The sequence below is a fragment of the Bufo bufo genome, chromosome 4 (assembly GCF_905171765.1).
Source record: "Bufo bufo chromosome 4, aBufBuf1.1, whole genome shotgun sequence".
NCBI classification, from domain to species: Eukaryota; Metazoa; Chordata; class Amphibia; order Anura; family Bufonidae; genus Bufo; species Bufo bufo.
In genome coordinates this window covers 549,908,591-549,928,854 of record NC_053392.1, presented here as the reverse complement: position 1 = coordinate 549,928,854, position 20,264 = coordinate 549,908,591, and the positions used below count along the sequence as shown (strand labels likewise).

Below are 20,264 nucleotides of genomic sequence, written 5' to 3'. Positions count from 1 at the left end.
GGGCAAATTTAAAGAGAGGGAAGGAAAGAAGTGAGAGGCTAGAGAGAAAAAATATGAGTCCCAGGAGACCTCAGAATATCATACACAAATTTTCAAGTGAATTGGACCACTTCTGATGATGGGTAGAGAATCAATTAGGACAAGAATAGAATTGGTCAACCATTTTCTTCTTCTCTAATATATACTGTACATTAATTTTAATAATTATATGACTTTTACTTGTAAGGCAAAAGGAATATGGAAAACTATAACCCCCAATGACTGGTTTAGCATGACAACTTAGAGATATTTGTTTAGTCAGAAACCAAAGAATTTTTACTTGTAGACTTCACCGCTTTTCTACATGATTTATGCTTTTAAATGTTGGATTTTCAGAGTTGTATGTGTATTATTTTTCAACCTGCATATTGTAGTCATAGTTTGATTATTATTTTCTGCTATCTAATGTTAACTATACTGGTAACATGATACCAGAAAGAATAAGTGATCTTTTCCTACACATGTGGACATATATCTTACTGGACTTCACACTTGTGTACTTGTTTAACTGGGAGGTAGATTGATGATGTTTAGTTTCACCTCTAAATAAACAGTGGGAGACAAGAAGCTAAATTAATGGCCTTTCAGTTATATCAACCCAAGGGACTAATGTGAATAGGAGGTTACCAAAACAAACAAAGATGGCATTTCATCCTGTTATCTCTAAGCAGCTTGTGATTCTCAAACAGCATCCTAAACCTTCTAGCTCAAGAGGCAGTGGTATCAATAATGTACTTGTACATATGTTTCAGTAATTTGTGACAAATTGATGAAAGGCACAAAACATTTGTTGCAGCTCAAAATGGGGGAAAGCTTCTACTGCTGGCCTGGTGCAAGAACTGGCCTCCATAGTTTACTATGTAATTATGTCATTTGACACTTAATACAAGAGCCCCAATGTAGTAAAATATAAAGTTGAAATCAGATAATAGAGCCAGATCCAATATTTTAACTTTTTCTGGTTTCTTTACACCTTATTTGACCTTATATGGTATATTAAACTTGAAGGCTAATATAGTTCAAAGCTTGAAAGGAATCATATATATATATGACAGCATATAAATGAACATACTATGCGTTTTTTCCTTGCCCTAAAGGTGATACATTTTAATAATGTTCTGATATAGAAAACAGTGAGAATTGAGAGATCAGCACTTAACAATTATTGACACAAAAACACATAAGGGGGAGATCGGAGGGTGTCTGAAGAAATCTCTAGGGCCACCCAAACATGTCTATCTCTAAAAAATAAAGACAAATAAAAGTCCTCCATTTAGGACCGCAAGGCAATGTCATCCCAATGTTGGAAAGTCAGCTCACAGCTACTTGGTTATTGCGGGCATTTCTGCCCTTGTCGTTTGGATTACCGTTGTGCCACGCGTGCAGTTACACAATGAGTAAAGATGAGGGTTATTTCTAGGACACATAATTGAACATTAATACTCGCTGACACTGTCGCAGAAATGATATGTCAACCTGACAGGCCCTATGTGCTTACATCTGCTGATTGGCTGTAGACGAATGGGATGTTTGTCAGATCAGTCCTGGGGCCTCAGTACTGTGGAGCCATGGATGATACAGCCATTAATCCTGTGCTGCCATCTTTGCTAGACAAATCTTTAACCAATTTGATGCCAAATTAGGTTTAAAGTCATACATTGTCAAATGGCTGTTTAAGACCCCACATGGTGAACAACAGGCTTTTGTTTCCATGAAGGTTTTGACTTATATGGCCATTTATTATCATCGAAAGCAAATCCAATTATTGAAACATGATGATAATGTCCTTATAATGTGTTATGTATAATCCTTGGTCTAAATAAAGATAATAATTATGTTTTAATTAACAAATTCTAATTAATCATTGATTTTGAGCATAGCATAGCAACCTTGACAGGTGTTTCATCCTTTGTCCCCCCAAGTTTGCAAAAATTAAAAAACAAAAACAATGCCTGCTTAATTGGCATTTATCTCACTATGGTTCTCCAGAGACCTCATGAAATGCTGGTCTATAATTGGCTTCTGAAGACCTATATTTGGCATCTTTGTGACTATGCAAAAGAGTTGCATGTTAACCCCTCTAGATGCCGATTTGTCCATAGCCATCCATTGACTTAAGCTTTTTTTTTTACTGAATTTACGCCTGAAGCGAACAGCTTTTTAGAGGGAAATCAGTAGGTACTAACAATATTGGTAATTATTCAAGCACGGTTTCCTCTAGCTCAACTTGTTTATAAAATGAGACCCCGGAGATGATCCATTTTCATATATTTTTCAACATTGGTTTTTGAAAACTCCCAATTGCACTTTACCCATGAAGAAAAAGCTTTCATCTGTAAAGATCCAGTTTCTCTTTGTTATTATAGCAAATGAAGCTATTAAGTACTGGTTTATGCCCCTTGCTTGTCAAGCTCATCACATTTTATCATTAGATTTACATTTTTATTTAATTGGAAGAGTCATATCTGAATGCTTTATGTGTAAAAAAATATCAAAATGACTATTATTTTTATGACTCTCAAAGTCACGTGTGCTTCATATAGTGACAGAGATTGCTGCGGGAAAGAGAATTTTCCTGCTTTGTTACAGTAGAATGACAATGTAAAGAACCTCACACAAGAAATTCAGCTTTTGTCTAACCACAGCCAAATAAAGACCTGAAAGATTTTAATTGATAGACACCACCATTTTGTACCATTAGAACCGTGTAACTAGTCAGGCTCAAAGAAAATTTATCCAAAGCACTGATGTCCGCATTTAGAAGGAACTGTGAAGTAACTAGGTTAAGATTTACTTATTATGATCCATTATCTAGAAAAGATATTGAGACAAGAGCTGACAACTTTTCTTTGATAACACTATGCCACCTTGCCCTCCTATATAGCCCCTTTGGCTTTTTTTAAGTGACCGCGGGTTAAAGATGATGTAAAGTGACATCATGGTGGGTGCCATCTACTGCTTGTGAGGCCAGTATTTTGAATATGGCATACCAAAGCATTGACTCATAAGTAGGATTCTACCGAACTGGCCATGGTTTCTCCAGAATACAAGCATCATCAAACAAATGCCACCTTCATAATAAGGATGAGAGTCTACATTCAACCTACTCGAAGATGGTTTTTATATGAGCAAATAAAGCATCCAACAGTTCTCAACCAAAATATAGGACTGACCAAAATCTACAGTAAGCATTGCTAGCCCCGACATTGAGCTTTTTGAGGAAGGAATGGAGATTCCCAGCAAGGCAAAAATGTTCAAGAGCTCCCTCTTGGTAAAAAAGTTGGAAATTATTGGTCTAGAGAGATTTTTCGGGACCGCGGATATAAAGCTTGGAGGTAATTTACTGAATAAAGTGATATCCTTAAGGGCCCTTTACACAGGGGTGGAGAATCGCGCAGGTTATCACTAACGAGCGTTCATAGTAACAAACTTTAGCGATGATTAGGTGCTGTAAATGTACCGCCGATTACCTGGTAATCCGATTGTTTGTGCACATGCAAAAATGATTGTTTACCGGCAGGAGATTGTGCCGTGTAAACATAATCTCGTGCTGGCAAACAAGTTCTTATGAAGAAGAGCGATGGCATTAGCAATTGTTGCTCCCCATATTCTGGAGGAGATCACTGCATTCAAATGCAGTGGTATCCTCCACTAGCGATCAGCAAATTGTCGGGAAGGAACGCTTCCTTCCTGACAATCTGCTGTAATATTGTCCCGTGTAAAGGGACCTTTAGGCACCCATTGTATTCTAGTCAAACCATTATCTGGTCAAACCATATTCTGGTATATCTATCCTTTTTTTTTTTTTTTAATCAGATAATTTTTATTAACGATTTTCCATTTATACAAAAATAAACATGGAATATCAGCAGTGGATACAATAATGGGTACAAGTAATCTATTTGGACCTGTAGAAATTTATCTAGACATTTTCCAAAAGTAATAGTACAAGTTACATGTCAAGGCCCATTCATCCATATTTTAATATTAACAGTAACTACCCCACCCTTAAACCATCCCACCCACCCCGTCGATGAAACGGGCAAAGCAACCACAATAAAGGTATATTGTATTGGAACACAAACAGACAAACTCTTGATACACTAAGTATGGGTTTCATGTCCAACCGCATCAAGACAGTGTTACCTACCCACCTCCATGCCAGGTCTACACACCTATTCTCCATTCTACATTGTGGGATTCATATGAGGAAGTCCTGCATCTACACCGATTTCTGCGACCCTACTTCCCAAAAAAAGTTCCACAGCAATGAGCCACAATGGACCTACATTCAACCCATTTGTCCCATATTTTGTTAAACTTAGCCAGGCATTGCCTTTTAAGATAAACATACTTTTCTAGGTGAAGGATCTCGGTCATTCTGTTCAAAAATTCAGCCCTAGTTGGGGTCTAAGCCAGTGTTTAGCTATCAATTTCCTGGCTTGAAAGAGCAAGCACTGCACTCTGGTGCGTGAGTGTTGGTTTTGAATGTCCAATATTCCCAGAACACATGTCCTCGGACCGGGCGAAACTGCAACCCGATAGACGTCTTTGATATCTGCTAGCCAACCTGACCAGAGGTTTCCAAGCCCTGCACACTCCCAGAACATGTTCAGCAAGGATGCAGGACTCAGTCCACATCTAGGGCATGAAGCATCATTCCTAACACCAATCTTGAACAGAAATGCCAAGTTCTATATACCCGGTGGACAAGAAACAACTGGGACATACACTGGCCCTCACATAATGATAATTGAGGCGTCAAGGCTAAAACTGCCTTCCATTTGTCTTCTGATATTGGGCCAACCTCTCCTTCCCACCTTCACTTGACCACTAATATATCTTGTTTCACAGATTTCACAAACAAGTTACTATATATGGATTATATTAAGCCACTGGAGGAGTCACTTGTGAGAATCTGCTGAAACAGTGGGACTGTTGTGCATGTAAGCGATATAGATTTTGCCTGAGCCTGGAATGCGTGTCATAGCTGCAAGAATTGGTAAAAGGCCGTATGAGGCAGTGGCTGTTCCAAAGCCTGGTCTCGGGAGGGGCACTTCCAGATTGTTTTGTGGTGGGGGGCAGAAAATAATGTGGTGCTTATAGAACAGACTACACAGTGTAGAGGTATACTGTATATTGTGTGGGACAATGTATGCTATATGTGTATACCATAAACATATTTCACATAAAAACTTATTACAATTACACTTATAAACAATTACTTGGCTTGGCCCTTGGGCATCTCAGACACTACTTCAACACTTTGGCTGGGGGGCTCGGTGGAGCTGATGTTGTGTTTTATCCTAATGATAAAGATTTCATAATAGGGATTTGGAGAAGGGACAGAGGGAAAGCAGAGCAGGGAGAGGCTGGTGCTGCTACTATGGGGCTCATACCATGGGGGAGTAATAAAGCCCACCATAATGCCCCCCCCAGTAGAAATTATTTTCCTTATAATGTGAGAGTGTAAAAAATACCCCCTTGTAATGCCCCTAGTTGAGCTAATGTCCCCATAGTGCCCCCATAATGTGCCACTATAAAATACCCCTATATAGTGCCCCCAGTAAATGCCCCCATAGTGTTCCTCTCCCCCCTTCCTCCTAGTGCCCCCCATAATGTACCAGGATAAAATGCCCCATATATAGTGCCCCAGTAGATGCCCTAAGTGTCCCCCATAATTTGCAAGTATAAAATACCCCTTCTTAGTGCCCCCCGTAGATGACCCCATAGTACTCCTCTCCCCCCTTCCCCATAGTACCCACCATAATGTGTCCCAATATAAAATGCTACTGTACAGAGCCCCCCATATATCTTTGTGGCCTGAGTAGATTCCCCTATAGTGCACACCAATAATGTACCATTAAGAAGTGCCCCCATAGTGCCGCCCAATAATGTGCCAGTAAAAAGTGCCCCCAATAATGTGCCAGTAATAAGTACCCCCAATAATGTGCCAGTAATAAGTGCCCCCAATAATGTGCCAGCAATAAATGCCCATAGATCCCCCCAATCATGTGCCAGTAAGATGTGCCCCCATAGATGCCCCCCAATCATGTGCCAGTAAGAAGAGCCCCCCAATCATGTGCCAGTAAGAAGAGCCCCCCAATCATGTGTCAGTAACAAGGGCCCCCCCAATCATGTGCCAGCAACAAGAGCACCCCCCCAATCATGTGCCAGTAACAAGAGCACCCCCCAATCATTTGCCAGTAACAAGAGCATCCCCCAATCATTTGCCAGTAACAAGAGCACCCCCCATCATGTGCCAGTAATAAGAGCCCCCCATCATGTGCCAGTAACAAGAGCCCCCCCAATCATGTGCCAGTAACAAGTATTGTACATATAAAAAAAAAAACTGTTATACTTACCTCCATGTCAGCGACGCGATGCAGGCCTCTTCCGGCCTGTGTCCCGCGCTGTATGGCTCAGGCGGCGCGATGACGTGCCTAGTGTCGGCAGCCTATCAGAGGAACAGGGAAGGGACACGCCTCTCCCTCCCCTACCCCACCGCAGCACAGTCATCTGTATCGCTGTCCTGAGGATGGTGATACAGATGATTATGGAGATGAACGTTTCCACAATGGAAGCGTTCATCTCCCTGTGCCCTGCCGCCGCCGCCCCCCACTTTTCACCAGGGCCGCGCCGCCCCCTCCTGGATCCACCAGTGGCATGAGGGAGGGAAAAGTCGTCCCTGAACTGTTCAAATGATTTGAACGCCCCATCTCTCTGCAGCTGATACAGAAATTTCACACCTTTCCGTACCCAGGGCGAAAACCCTTGTAAGCTAAATATCTCAGGCAGCAGGGGATTTCTCCACAGGGGAGTGACCTGAGTGAATCTCTGTACAGACAGCAAATCCCGACACTTATGCCAAATCTTGTGTATCAGAGTAAGTGTAGGGTGTCTCCCCAACTTATCAGAGAGGCTACTTTGTTCCGATAGGACCACCGGTAAGTCATCTTCTATAATGTGTGCTATTAGCCGGGGAGATGCAATATCCCCTGGGGTTCTCCCCCACACCCTCAGCTGCTGCAACTGAGAGGATATATAATATAGCCATATATTTGGAATGGATAGACCCCTTCTTCTTTTCCTCTCTGTAAAATATCTAGCCGGATCCTGGTTAGTTTTCTACGCCAGATCAAGCTTCTAAACATTCTATCTATCCTGAAATTTTTTGGTTGTTCCAGACAATGGAATTGTGCAAGAAATACATAAGCTTTGGTATTAGAATCATTTTAAGGAGATTGCTCCTACCTATCTCAGACATTGGTAGTTTGTACCACGCATTGATTTTTTCACCCATTTTATTCAGAAGCGACTCAATATTATTTTTCACGTAGTGCCCAATGTTTTTGAGACCACAATTCCCAAGTACTTAAATTCGGGCACAACCTGCAGCTGAGTGTATAAAAGGGAGAAATCAACAGGGGTCTGATCCAGTGGACACAGAATGGACTTGTCCCAATTTATGCAAAGACCAGGCCTGTCTCAGAAATTCTGTATAAGAGACATGATAGGACCCAGCGACTGCTTCACATTTCCCACATATATGAGCATGTCATCTGCATAAAGAGACACCCTCTCCTCTTTGGCTCCCATAGGGAAACCCACAATTTTTTCTGAGGATCGGAGTAAACATGCAAGCGGTTCAATAGCAATGGCGAATAAGAGAGGGGAAAACGGGCACCCCTGACGTGTGCCTCTGCCCAACCCAAATATCTCCGATGTACCACCATTAGATTTAATCCTACCTATAGGACCGCAGTATATGTGTTTCCAAAGCCCATGACACGTAATACTTCCCAGAGATAGTTCCATTCCACACTTTCAAAGGCTTTGGCCGCATCCAGAGATAGTATGGCCCGATCTCCCACCGATTCTGCCCACCTCTGGATATTAAGAAATAGCCTCCTGAGGTTTATCGAGGTGGATTTGTCAGACATGAATCCTGCCTGATCATTATGGATGACAGTCGAGATAACAGTCTGCAGCCTATTTGCTAGGACCTTTGCCAATATCTTAACATCAGAGTTTAATAGGGAGATTGGTCTATACGAATCAGGGAGGGTCGGGTCGTTCCCAGGCTTTGGTAGTACAACCACCACTGCCTCCTTCATTGAAGCTGGCAGTTACCCGTTTTGAAAGGCATCATTAAAGACAGATAGTAGTTGTGGTAATAATAGTTTGGTTTATTTTTTTAAAACTCCCCCGGTAAACCATCCATCCTGGGAGCCATTTCATTCGGGAGTGATTTAAGCACCATATCTAGTTTGGTTACTGTCAAAGGTTGGTCTAGATAGGCCGCATTTCCCTCTGAAAGCCGTGGGATGAGGATCCCAGCAAGATAATCTGTAATATTTCGGGAGTCTACTGTCGACTTGGTTTGATATTGAGTTTGGTAGTACGTGTGGAATATTGCCAGGATAACTGCGTCATTCATGGCCAGAGAACCATCAGTTCCCCATATGGACAGAATTTTGGATGGGCCATCCTGTGCCCTGATGACCCTGGCCAATAGTCTGCCAAAGCTTTCTCCAGCCTCAAAATATTTTTGTTTAAGAAAGAAACGTCGGAGTAGATGTTCCTTTTTAATCTGTCTGCGCCTTCACAAACAACTCCTGATGTTCCTGCGAGGAATGTACAAGAAATCTCTTTTCCGATTCCCTGACTAAGTCCTGAAGCTGTTTTTGAATTTCCCTGGTTTTTGTTTTATGGCTGCTAATCAGCTGAAAGTGTAAACTACGGATGAATGCTTTACATGCATCCCACACTACTCCCACAGATGCCAATCCTATATTATTAGTGAAAAACTCCCTAATCTCCTCTATAATGCCCTCCTCCCCATCCACCAGCTGCATCCAAAAAAGGTTAAGTCTCCACGCACCGACCCCAAAAGATTTCCCCTTACCCAGCTGAAGAACTACATGTATAGGGGCGTGGTCAGATAGGTGTCTTGGCAAATATGTGACGTCTGCTACTAGAGACATCATATCTGGGGATCTCACAGCTAAATAAATTCTAGATAATGAGTGGTGAGAACTAGAAAAGCATGAAAACTTGCGCGCATTTGGATTCCTAACCCACCAGATATCATGTAGGACTAGTTCCTGTAATACAGTGGCAAAGTTAGTTTCTCTATCCGTACTCGACCCTCCCATCCTATCCATCTTTGCAGAAGGACATATTAAAGTCACCTATTATTAAAATGGGACATATAGACAGCTCCTCAACAAAGACCATGATCTCTTTCAACACTATACTGCTATAAGGAGGAGGGATATATACTGCTACTAGGACAAAGGTGATGTGGTGACAGGTACAGTGCAAGCACACATACCTCCCCATAGGGTCTATACGAGATGAGTGACATATAAAAGGTATAGATCTGTGCACTAGGACACTCACTCCCCTTGAATGCGTGGAAAGTGTGGAATGGTAAGAGCAACCCACCCATGGTTTCTGTAATAAATGAGTAGTAGTGGAAACCAGATGTGTCTCTGATAGACAAATCACTGCAGGCTGATATTGTTGTAGTGCTAAAAATATCGCAGCTCGCTTTGTTGCATCTCCTAATCCCCTTACATTCCACCCTACTATTTTAATTTTATCAGCCATACTCCCCGTATTGGTACATAAGGTCAGAAGAACCATCCCAGGGACTCTGGTGTTCCCTCCGCCATCTACCCGAATCCCAAATTTGTATTGTGCCCATCTCATCACCAGTCCCACCCTATCCCAAAACCAAACCCCATAATAACATCATAAAACACAAATATTCAGTTGTCAGGAGCATAAACCAAACAGTTAGCAGCCTAACAAATACATTTAGGGCAAAAATAATTCCTGTAGTCGGACTCCTGCCTATTAACAAACCTTTCAAATACATAATGTGAAGAAACAAAGCCAGTAAGCATTAATACTCCTCTGACCTGCCTCCTAAAGAATACAGTCTGCATACTGCGACAATCAAATAGATCTTACATTTTCCAGCTGCTCCCTTAAGGCATATATCTTCCTACTAAATAGCAATCATTAGTACATTTCTATAATGTACAAACTCCTATCAGAATAGAAAATTGTAATAGAACAAGAGCAAAGGAGATGACACAGAGGTAGTATATTATTCTCATCGGACACAATCCTTTACCCTCATAGGATCCATTACAGTTCCTGGAACTTGTAGAAGGTGCGTTCATCCAATGTTCGCGGAGGATTTAAGAGAGCGCTCGTTGGCCTCCAACCATTGCGCCCCATCCATCGGTGTGTCAAATATGCAAGTTTCTCCATGCGCCACCACATGGAGCTTGGCTGGGTACAACATAATATAGGGAATTTGTAGGTCCCAAAGACTGCGTTTCACATACTGGAACTTTACTCTTTTGCGCTGAACCTCGGCAGAAAAATCTGGAAAGATAGAAACTTTATTTCCGTTGATTAAAAGCTCAGGATGATTTTTGGCTTTTTTTTTTAATGATGTCTCTATCCCTAAAGTGTAGCACTTTCATTAAGACTGGACGAGGGGGGGGGGGGGGCCTGGTGGTGGAGCAAGGAAAGGCACCCTGTTTGCTCTTTCAATGGCAAACAAACGTGATAGAGAGTCCTTGCCAAATTTAAGGGTTAGCCAATCTTCAAAAAATGCAACTGGGTCAGTCCCTTCTGTTTTTCGGGGACCCCAATCAATCTGAGGTTGTTTCTACTTGAACTATTTTCCAGGTCATCAGTTTTAGACATCAGTAGTGTCACATTATGTATAATTCTTCCGAGATCCCTTTTCACAGGGGGCAATTGATCCTCGATGGTGCTCACTCTATCTTCGACCTCTTTGATCCTCTCAGGGACCTGCCTAAGATCTTGCCTGATGAGGGAGACATTTTCTTGCAAGCTGCCCATGTGTGTAGTGAGAATAGCCAGTGAACTGCTGCAGTGCTGTACAGCTGCAAAGATATATTTAATTGTGGGTTCTACTCCATCAGTAGGAAAGTGGTCAAGCTTCATAGGATTATCCTCTGTCACACAGGGAAGAGCCTGTTGATCTATGGCCTTTTCCCTCTCTGATTGCTGAGCCACCATCTTGGGGACCTGAGTCAGCATTATCAGAGTGGTTTATGGATGTTTCCCCCACACAGTTGGTAGGGGTGCCTGATACATTTGGAGAGGGCACTGAGGATGAGCGGGCGAATTTGCCCAGATGGGCCGTAACCTCCGCGGCTCTCACCTCTGAAGCAGTGCAATCTTGCCTCGGAGGTGCAGGAGTCCCGGCGTCTCTCTGCTCCTTCTCTTACTTCCCCGTATGCTTCATGTCTGCGCAGGCGAGGTCCACACACCCATAAGAGTATTCCAAGGGCCAGCTAGGCTGTCAGCTAGCAATATAGCAGGAGGATGGAGGATGCTTGTAGGAGGCAGGACGGGAGCCTCTCAGTATCGCGTCCTATTACATGCCCGACCAAGCCACGCCCCCATATCTATCCTTTTTTGAGTGACTGTGGCTTATAGATGCTGTGAAGAGACATCATGGTGGTCATCTACTGCTTGTCAGGCTAGGATTTTTAATATGAAGCTTTAAACCATTGCACCCAAGTATGCCTCTGTAGAACCCCAGTGTTGCTAGGAACCTGCTATCGTCAACATTGAGCCTTTTTTTTTTTTAAAGAAGGAATGGAGTTTTATCAACAAAACTAAATTGTTCAATGGTTCCCTCATAGTAAAAAAAAGTTGGAAATCACTGGTCTAGGGAGATTTTTGGGGACCACAGATATAAATCTTCAAGGTAATTTTCTGGATAAAATGATAGCCTTAGGCACCTCTTGTATTCTAGTGAATCCATTATTCGGTATCTCTATCTCCTGGTCAGGTCTGTAAAGTATTTTTGAAATTTACTGATACAAATTACACAGTCAAAGAGAGCAATGTAAGTTTACATGACTGAACGTTTTCCCAATTTCATAAAGGAATTCAGTGTGCCTTACGAGACTAGTACTTGCCATATGGTTGGAGCTATTAATTGACAATAATTTGAAGACTCCGTGCATGTTGAATACAGAAAAATAGTGTGGATTGGATTAGAGCCCTGTCCCATATGGGACCTGAATTATATTGTTATTATGGGTAAATACATATTTATTAGCGATCGTCTTTCTCATGCAGTGAAGACTCATGGAAACTGGAAATATGATATATTTACATTTCATCAGTCACAATGTGTCCCCACTCATCAGATGGCCGACAGAATCCACAGTCTACCTTAACATATACTATAGCATCATTGTATTCACAGGACATGAATAATGACAGCTTTCGAGAAAACACACATATTCACACAAATACCTGAAAATAAACTGAAAAATAAAACGCTAGAAGGTCTGTCAATGTCCTCTTTATCCTTTTGATTTTGAACTGGTTTATAGCAAAATAAGATTTAAGACTTGCTGTACACTGCGGGCTAGCTAAATAAATATTTTAAATTATGTCATGTCTCATGGTAATGTAATGAAATGCAGTGGAAAATGTGCATACCAGCCGCTCATAATATACAAATACCTCTATGCGCTACATTGTTTTTTATTAATTTTCTTTAGGCTGCCCATTTATGAAGTGAGTTCAGTAGCCATGAAATTATAGGGGTGTTTAATTTCATTCTGATATTTCTTGCAAATTTTTTTTTTATGGGCAGGGAAGGCGGTATAAGGCGGAAAGTATGGGTTTTGGCGTTACCAAAGCCATTTGGATTTGCCGAGGGGTTAACAGTGTACTTGATGGTGAAAGGTGAGAAGGAATGTGAAAACACTTGGCCACTGATGTTAATACCTGCTAGCTGTGCTTCAAGCCCTTGTCCCTGTAGATTTCAATGTCCCCTCTGAATGCTGGCAGGCAGCTTCCAGCTGTGGCAGGCACGATGCAAGCGAATTGCTTTTGAATGTTCTTTACTCAAATAGGCAGTAATTACAAGCTTAAAGAGGTTTAGTGGTCCAGTAAACTACATAATCACCTCTGAATTAGCCTAGGCTCATCAGTTGCAGTCCAGCAAGCTCAAATCTGCTGTTTGTATTCAGCCATCATCACGTAGAAACCTGAGCAGCAGGTGTGGAACAGTGAGAGTCCTCCTTAAATTCAACAGTCTACTGGGGACAATGATCTTTAATGAGATGAAGCTACACTATAACTGTATTTTAAGTGGCGAGATTAACACTGAAATTATGTACCACTTATTTTGTTGGGAAGATAGGCTGTTTAATAATGTTGTAATTGTAATTCCCCCATCTCACTTGGTAGGAAGAAAAAAAAAGATGATTTGCAGTAAAGATAGGTGTGTGGGGCTTAGGAGTGAATGGCTTAGGAGGCAATGATTACGTTTAGGCGCACTTGAAAGCAAAATGTCCTGATGTCTTTGTGAATAAAACATGTGGCATGAGAATACAACCTTGGCAACTCCTATACAAAAGACAAAAATGGCTATATAATCTCTAGCACATGGGTAGTTCTGCTTGCAATGTGGTGACAGAGAAGAAATATTAGGACATGTTGATTTGGCCCCTTGAACTTCTCCGGTCTGCGGGATCCAATGCGCAACGTTATATAGTTTTCTTTACAGACGCATTGATTTAACACAAATGTTATGTGATTTGTGCTTGAAAATGTATTATGCTGTCTAATCAGTATCCCAGAAAGAGGATCAAAATGGTAATTATACATTTCAGGGTATTTAAAAAAAAAAAAAAGTGCTACAAGTAATGAATAGAGATGAGTGAATTTATTCTATAGAATCAAAATTTGGGACCTGAATTTTTCCAGAATCTTAATTCTATAGAATCAGAATTTCATGTGATTCGATTCGGGGGAATATTTGCAAAGAGAGGAGAGAGAGAGGGAAAGAATCAGGATGTCATTCACAACTTTTAAGGTAGATTCAAGCACTTTCTATTCAGGGAGAATTGATTTCAGGTACGAATAGAATTGGAGCCAAATAGAAATTCCAGAAATGTGATCATCACTAGTAATAAATTAAGTTGTTATGGTTCAGCACTTCAATATCAGCTGAAAAACTAAGACAATTACCTTTCCAAATGTGGCCTTGCTTATTAATCCTGTAAGGGGAAGATTCAAGTACTACATGGCTCCCATTAAACTGAACCAGTTAGGAATGGTAAGTTGGTAACTAATGCCAAGTACTTCAGAACAAGACCTACTCTTTTACTGTCTCTTACTAATAGAGGTGGGCCATGGCATATGGAAAGGACTAGTCTTTAGTGTTCAACCCCTTTAGATAAACAATTAAGATTACACATTACGCCAATAACGTGTATATTTTGGAAAATTGTTAGGGAAAACAGCAGTGGCCAGAAACTTCTTACTATGCTTATATCAGAAAAACTGTAAAAAAGACAAAAATAAAAGTCCACGTTGTCTACGGTAATTCGTTTGTCTCCATTATCAGACGAGAGGAGATATGCAAAGATCTTGTAGGCCCACAAACTTAGGTTTAGTGGATCCTATAAAAATCTGAGGATTCTGCCTTTAACTCTCATGTCTATGGCCACCTTTGACATATAAAAAAATAGAATAACTTGGGAAGGCGATAGACAGTAAATTTACATTATAAAATGAAAGCCCATGGCACATTGACTCTCCACACATGTTGTCTCCACCCATGGACTGCTCTATTGGAGAGTCCTTTGTAAGGGCAGATGGTATGATCTATGTAAGCAACAAGAACTAAAATAATACTCAATCTTGTTGGGCATCTTTTCAAAAAATAAGAATAACTTCTCTAAAATTGGGATTGTCAGAAGTAAGGATCTTCAGTCATATGATCACTTTTGGTTACTTCAGGCCACTTAAAACCTTTCACTCTTTACATAGAACAGGTGGGATCCAGATTGAGATGGTCCCTTTTTTGTACCTTGTACGAGGTATTGTCTGCAAAGACAGTGTGTTTGACCCTGAGTCATCAATTTCTGAGATTCTTCATCAGTTTTTGAGTCTTGGTCACTAATGCTATAGTATTAACTGTTGAAGAGTTGTCATTCTAGTGGTCGCTAAATATATTTTCATGTGTGGATAAACATTTGAGTTTAGCGAGACTACTCAGATTGTGGCCTTTGGGCCTGTGACCACTCTAGGTCATGAGAGAATAGTCTGCTATTCCGTAGACATTAGGAGAATTTTCCTTTTCTTTGCTGTAGTCAGCAATAAAGAGCCTTGACTTGATCTGTTTATGAAGTCATCAGACCTCTATATTATTTCAGTTATTCCGACCTGTTTGCTTTTTTTACAAGTAGCTTTAGGGCAATATAAAATAAGACAAGGCCATACTAGTTTGAATAAACCTCTCATCAACTTTTGGCTGCATTCTCAATGTCCCTGTATAGTCGTGCGCACTTTAGGAAAACAGTTGTAGCTTTTTTTTATCCGAAATACAAGTTTCTTAAAGAGACACAGCACATTTAATAAACAGGAAGTATAGGATAAAATTTGGTGTTTTAGTTATGGTGTTCTAGTGATGATAGGAAGACCAGAGAAAATATTTGCCCCCCTTCACTTTACTTTATCTCACCTATATACAAAACCACCAATAACATTCCCATACATATGTGTGAATGATATTAGCAGCTCTGCTTATGTGCTTTACTTATAATGTGTTGACTTTAGGTTTAATACTCCTAAACATCACCTTGTAAACTTCTTCACACTAGATTTACTGGGGGAAAAAAATAAACTACCTTCTCTGTTAATAGTGGAAACTTATGGGGCGGTTTAGTGGGGCAGCTTACATTTTTTAAAAATCATGATAAGTAAATAAACAAAAAATAGCAAAAAAAATTGATAAATATATAACAAAATAATAAAATAATATAAACAAAATAATATAAATAAGATGATGTCAAATGTGAAAACTTATTTGCAGTAATAAGAATAATAATCTTTTTATATTATATTTATTTAATATATTTTATTTCCATAAGCTAATCAATGGAATATCTAGTTTAGAATGTTGCACTTTATAAGTCACTGCAATCTGTCTTCTCAATGCATATTCACCCACCTGTCACTTACCCTGTAAAGTTAATTATTACTAATATCCTCTGTAATTGCCTATATATCATGGTTTCCACAGTAAGACCATGGTCCCACAAATGATAGAGGCATTTGGAAATACAATGATCCACTGAGTGATTTCACAGCTAAGAGCGGCCTCGTTTACATTCAAGTATTTATAAAGATACGAGACTCAGCTACTATAAATTCAAGCTATGTTCTAAGACTATGTTATGCCCTGCTTTTGTAATGCAAATTACTAGCACAAAGTGCATCTTTGATAATGTTCACTCAGGGACAAAAAAGCATTCACTGAAACAGCAAGCCTAATTCAGAAAATTGAAATAAAATAGCATATAAGGCTTGCGTTTTCTTTTTAAGGAGTCATAGACAGAAAATATGGTCAAGGTCTAGTGCAGATAGATGGGTTAAAATTGTATATTACATTAATATCTAATTGTTGTAACTGTAAATACTGTATATGCTTGTCATCAATAGAAACATAAGGGAACGGTAATAAACTGGACTGCACCAGTCCAGACAGAATGCATCATGGTCCCATACTGTATTTATTAAAAAAGCTATAAATTATCCCTGTAGATCCCCCAAAGGTTATATATATATTCAGAAAGTCTTCAGACGCTTTCATTTTTTTGTAAAATGTTTTGCAAATGTATTAAAAAGGAAAAACTTAAATTTTGCATGGACATACAGTACAGACCAAAAGTTTGGACACACCTTCTCATTTAAAGAGTTTTCTTTATTTTCATGACTATGAAAATTGTAGATTAACACGGAAGGCATCAAAAACTATGAATTAACACATGTGTAATTATATACATAACAAACAAGTGTGAAACAACTGAAAATATGTAATATTCTAGGTTCTTCAAAGTAGCCACCTTTTGCTTTGATTACTGCTTTGCACACTCTTGGCATTCTCTTGATGAGCTTCAAGAGGTAGTCCCCTGAAATGGTTTTCACTTCACAGGTGTGCCCTGTCAGGTTTAATAAGTGGGATTTCTTGCCTTATAAATGGGGTTGGGACCATCAGTTGCGTTGAGGAGAAGTCAGGTGGATACACAGCTGATAGTCCTACTGAATAGACTGTTAGATTTTGTATTATGGCAAGAAAAAAGCAGCTAAGTAAAGAAAAACGAGTGGCCATCATTACTTTAAGAAATGAAGGTCAGTCAGTCAGCCGAAAAATTGGGAAAACTTTGAAAGTAAGGGCTATTTGACCATGAAGGAGAGTGATGGGGTGCTACGCCAGATGACCTGGCCTCCACAGTCACCGGACCTGAACCCAATCGAGATGAAAGACCATTTCAGGGGACTACCTCTTGAAGCTCATCAAGAGAATGCCAAGAGTGTGCAAAGCAGTAATCAAAGCAAAAGGTGGCTACTTTGAAGAACCTAGAATATGACATATTTTCAGTTGTTTCACACTTGTTTGTTATGTACATAATTCCACATGTGTTAATTCATCGTTTTGATGCCTTCATAGTCATGAAAATAAAGAAAACTCTTTGAATGAGAAGGTGTCCAAACTTTTGGTCTGTACTGTAAGTACTCACACCCTTTTCTATGATACTTGAAATTTCTCTGGGGGCCTCCTATTTCTCTTGATATCTTTGAGATGTTTCTACACCTTGATTGGAGTACACCTGTGGTAAATTCAGTTGGACATGATTTGCAAAGACACAGTCCCTGTCTAAGTAAGGTCTTATAGCTGACAATGCATATTAGTACAAAACCAAGCTATAAGGAGGAAAAACTGCCTGTAAAGCTCAGAGACAAGATTTAGTGTAGATGGAGGTCTGGAGAAGGGTACAAAAACATTTCTGCTGCATTGAAAGTTCACAAGAGCATTGTGGCTTTCATAATTCCTAAGAAGTTTGACTCTTCCTAGAGCGGGCTACTCCCACCAAACTAAGTAATTAGGGGAGAAAGGCCTTGGTAATAGAGGTGGCCAAGAACCCAATGATCACTCTGGCTGAGCTCCAAAGATCCTGTGTGCAGATGAGAGAAACTTCCAGAAAGTTAACAATTACTGCAGCACTCCACCAATCTGGGCTTTATGACAGAGTGGCCAGAATGAAGCCTCTCCTCAGTAAAAGACACAAAGCCACAGCTCTGACTTGAAACCAATCAAACATCTCTGGAGAGATCTGAAAATGGTTGTCCACCAATGATCCCATGCAAACTGACAGAGCTTGACAGAATATGCAGAGAATAATGGCAGAAAATCCCAAAATCAAGGTGTGCAAACCTTGTGGCATCATACCCAAGAAGACTGGAGACTGTAATTGCTGCCAAAGGTGATTTAATTAAATTCTGAGTAAAGGGTCTGAATACTTTTGTCAACTAAAGATTTTAGTTTTTCCATTTCAATAAACTGGAAAGTATTTAGATAATTCTGCTTTCAAAATGTGAAAACACTAAAAGGGTCTGAAGACTTTCCAAAGACTTTCCAAATGCACTATATATAAGTATAGTAGTATATCCATTTTGAAAATACTATGGGGATAATTTGACAGGTGCAACTTGAAGTTCCTCGAACCAAATACAGAATCTGTAACAGGCACCACCAACTATTAGAAGATATTTGTAGAATTGGTCTCCTCAAAAGGGCCTCAAAGTGATCACAACCTTTGCACCCTATGTAATTACAGCCCTGATCTTTCGTCAAATTTAAAAATGTAGACCAGCAGGATTTTTATTATTACCCAAATTATGTTGCATTTTTCCTAATTGTGTGCTGATAAACTTTTTTATTAGAATTTTGGCATGTTTACCTTCTAAAACTGAATCGCTTCCACATTTCCTTTTTCTTATTTCCAACCATTCATTAGAAATGGTTTGAAGTTATCATACAGCAGGCGCATTACATCAACTATTACAGACCTGTTATCTAGCAATGCCTTGCTCACTCCCCACAACTTCCCTTCCTTCCCAGCAGCTCCACACCCATTCAAGACATAACAATCTCCACTTATTCTTTAGCTCCAACAGCTGACAAAGAGTGAACTCGAACGGACATGTTTCAGAAAAGAACAGGTGTTAGCTGTTTAGACCATAGGAATATGAGGATTATCTACTTCATCATAATATTTTTTTTAGTATTTCAGAATTACATTTCTAAAGACTTTGCAAATATACTTGGGAGGATTTCTTGATAACAGGGTAATTTATGTAACCGGTTCTTTTTAATTTTTACTTTAAAATGTAAAAGCCCAGTAAACAAATTTTATATGGGAAAAATCTCCAAGAAACCACCCTCTTTGAAAGACCATCATCTTATCCAGACTAGATTTCCTGTAACCCTTTTTCAGCTGCACTATATATTATGTTTACTGGCTATCTTCATTGGGAATACCACCATCTGCAAGATGTAGTTTTCGGCGGTTGTCAGAGTTTTTGAATTCTGGATTTGGTGTAGTACAGTAAAATGTACTACATGTTTAGTTTTTTCTTTACTCTAGAACAGGGATGGACAACCTGCAGCTCTCCAGCTGTTGTAAAACTACAACTCACACCACACCCTTCTGTAGGCTGATAGCTCTAGGCAGTCTGTGCATGCTGGGAGTTGTAGTTTTGCAACAGCTGGAGAGCCTCTGCTTGGCCATCCCTGCTCTAGAAGGTGCTTTTTTTCTGGCCATTGAATAGTGGAGAATAGGAGTGACAACTAATTTCTTATTCAAAAACTAGTTTTTTTATGGGTCCTACTGAAGGCTGTTCATTTCCAAAGAAGAAGATGTCTTCTCTCCCATTGATCTACCTACTGTAAAGCTTGAACAGGAAGAAAAAAAATGGTCAGTTTGGAAACAGTTCAACTTTAAGGATGATTTCTATTCTCTTGTTCACACATGAAATGGCATATGTATAAAGAGCACATTGCTCATGAAATATTAAAAAGTCCCTAACTTTTCACAAAACTTTTGATATGTCATCGAAACATATCAAAATTTTTGATCAGTATGGGCTTGAACGCTACAACAAGGGGAGAGAAGCGTGTGGATAGCGCACTTTCTCTCCACGCTACAGAGGATGGAATAAAGACAAGCCCATAGACTTCTATGGAGCCTCTCTCATGCAGAGAGGAGAGACAGCACACCATTCGCACACTTCTCTCCTATTGTTCTAGGGATCGTGGAGGTCTCAGTGCTCAGACCCGCGCCGATCTAAACTTT

At 40.0% G+C, this 20,264-nt stretch overlaps 1 protein-coding gene and 1 long non-coding RNA gene across 3 annotated transcripts in view; one reads left to right on the top strand and one right to left on the bottom strand.

The window, feature by feature from the left end:
- Window positions 1–20,264, top strand: part of MEIS1 (Meis homeobox 1) — a 141,955-nt gene that overhangs the window by 80,945 nt on the left and 40,746 nt on the right. The gene's annotated exons all lie outside the window — the stretch shown is intronic.
- LOC120999215 overlaps window positions 3,612–20,264 on the bottom strand; it is a 117,007-nt gene continuing 100,354 nt past the window's right edge. Inside the window, exon 3 of the long non-coding RNA XR_005778508.1 lies at window positions 3,612–3,767. This is a non-coding gene — a long non-coding RNA (uncharacterized LOC120999215). The remainder of the gene's footprint in view (window positions 3,768–20,264) is intronic.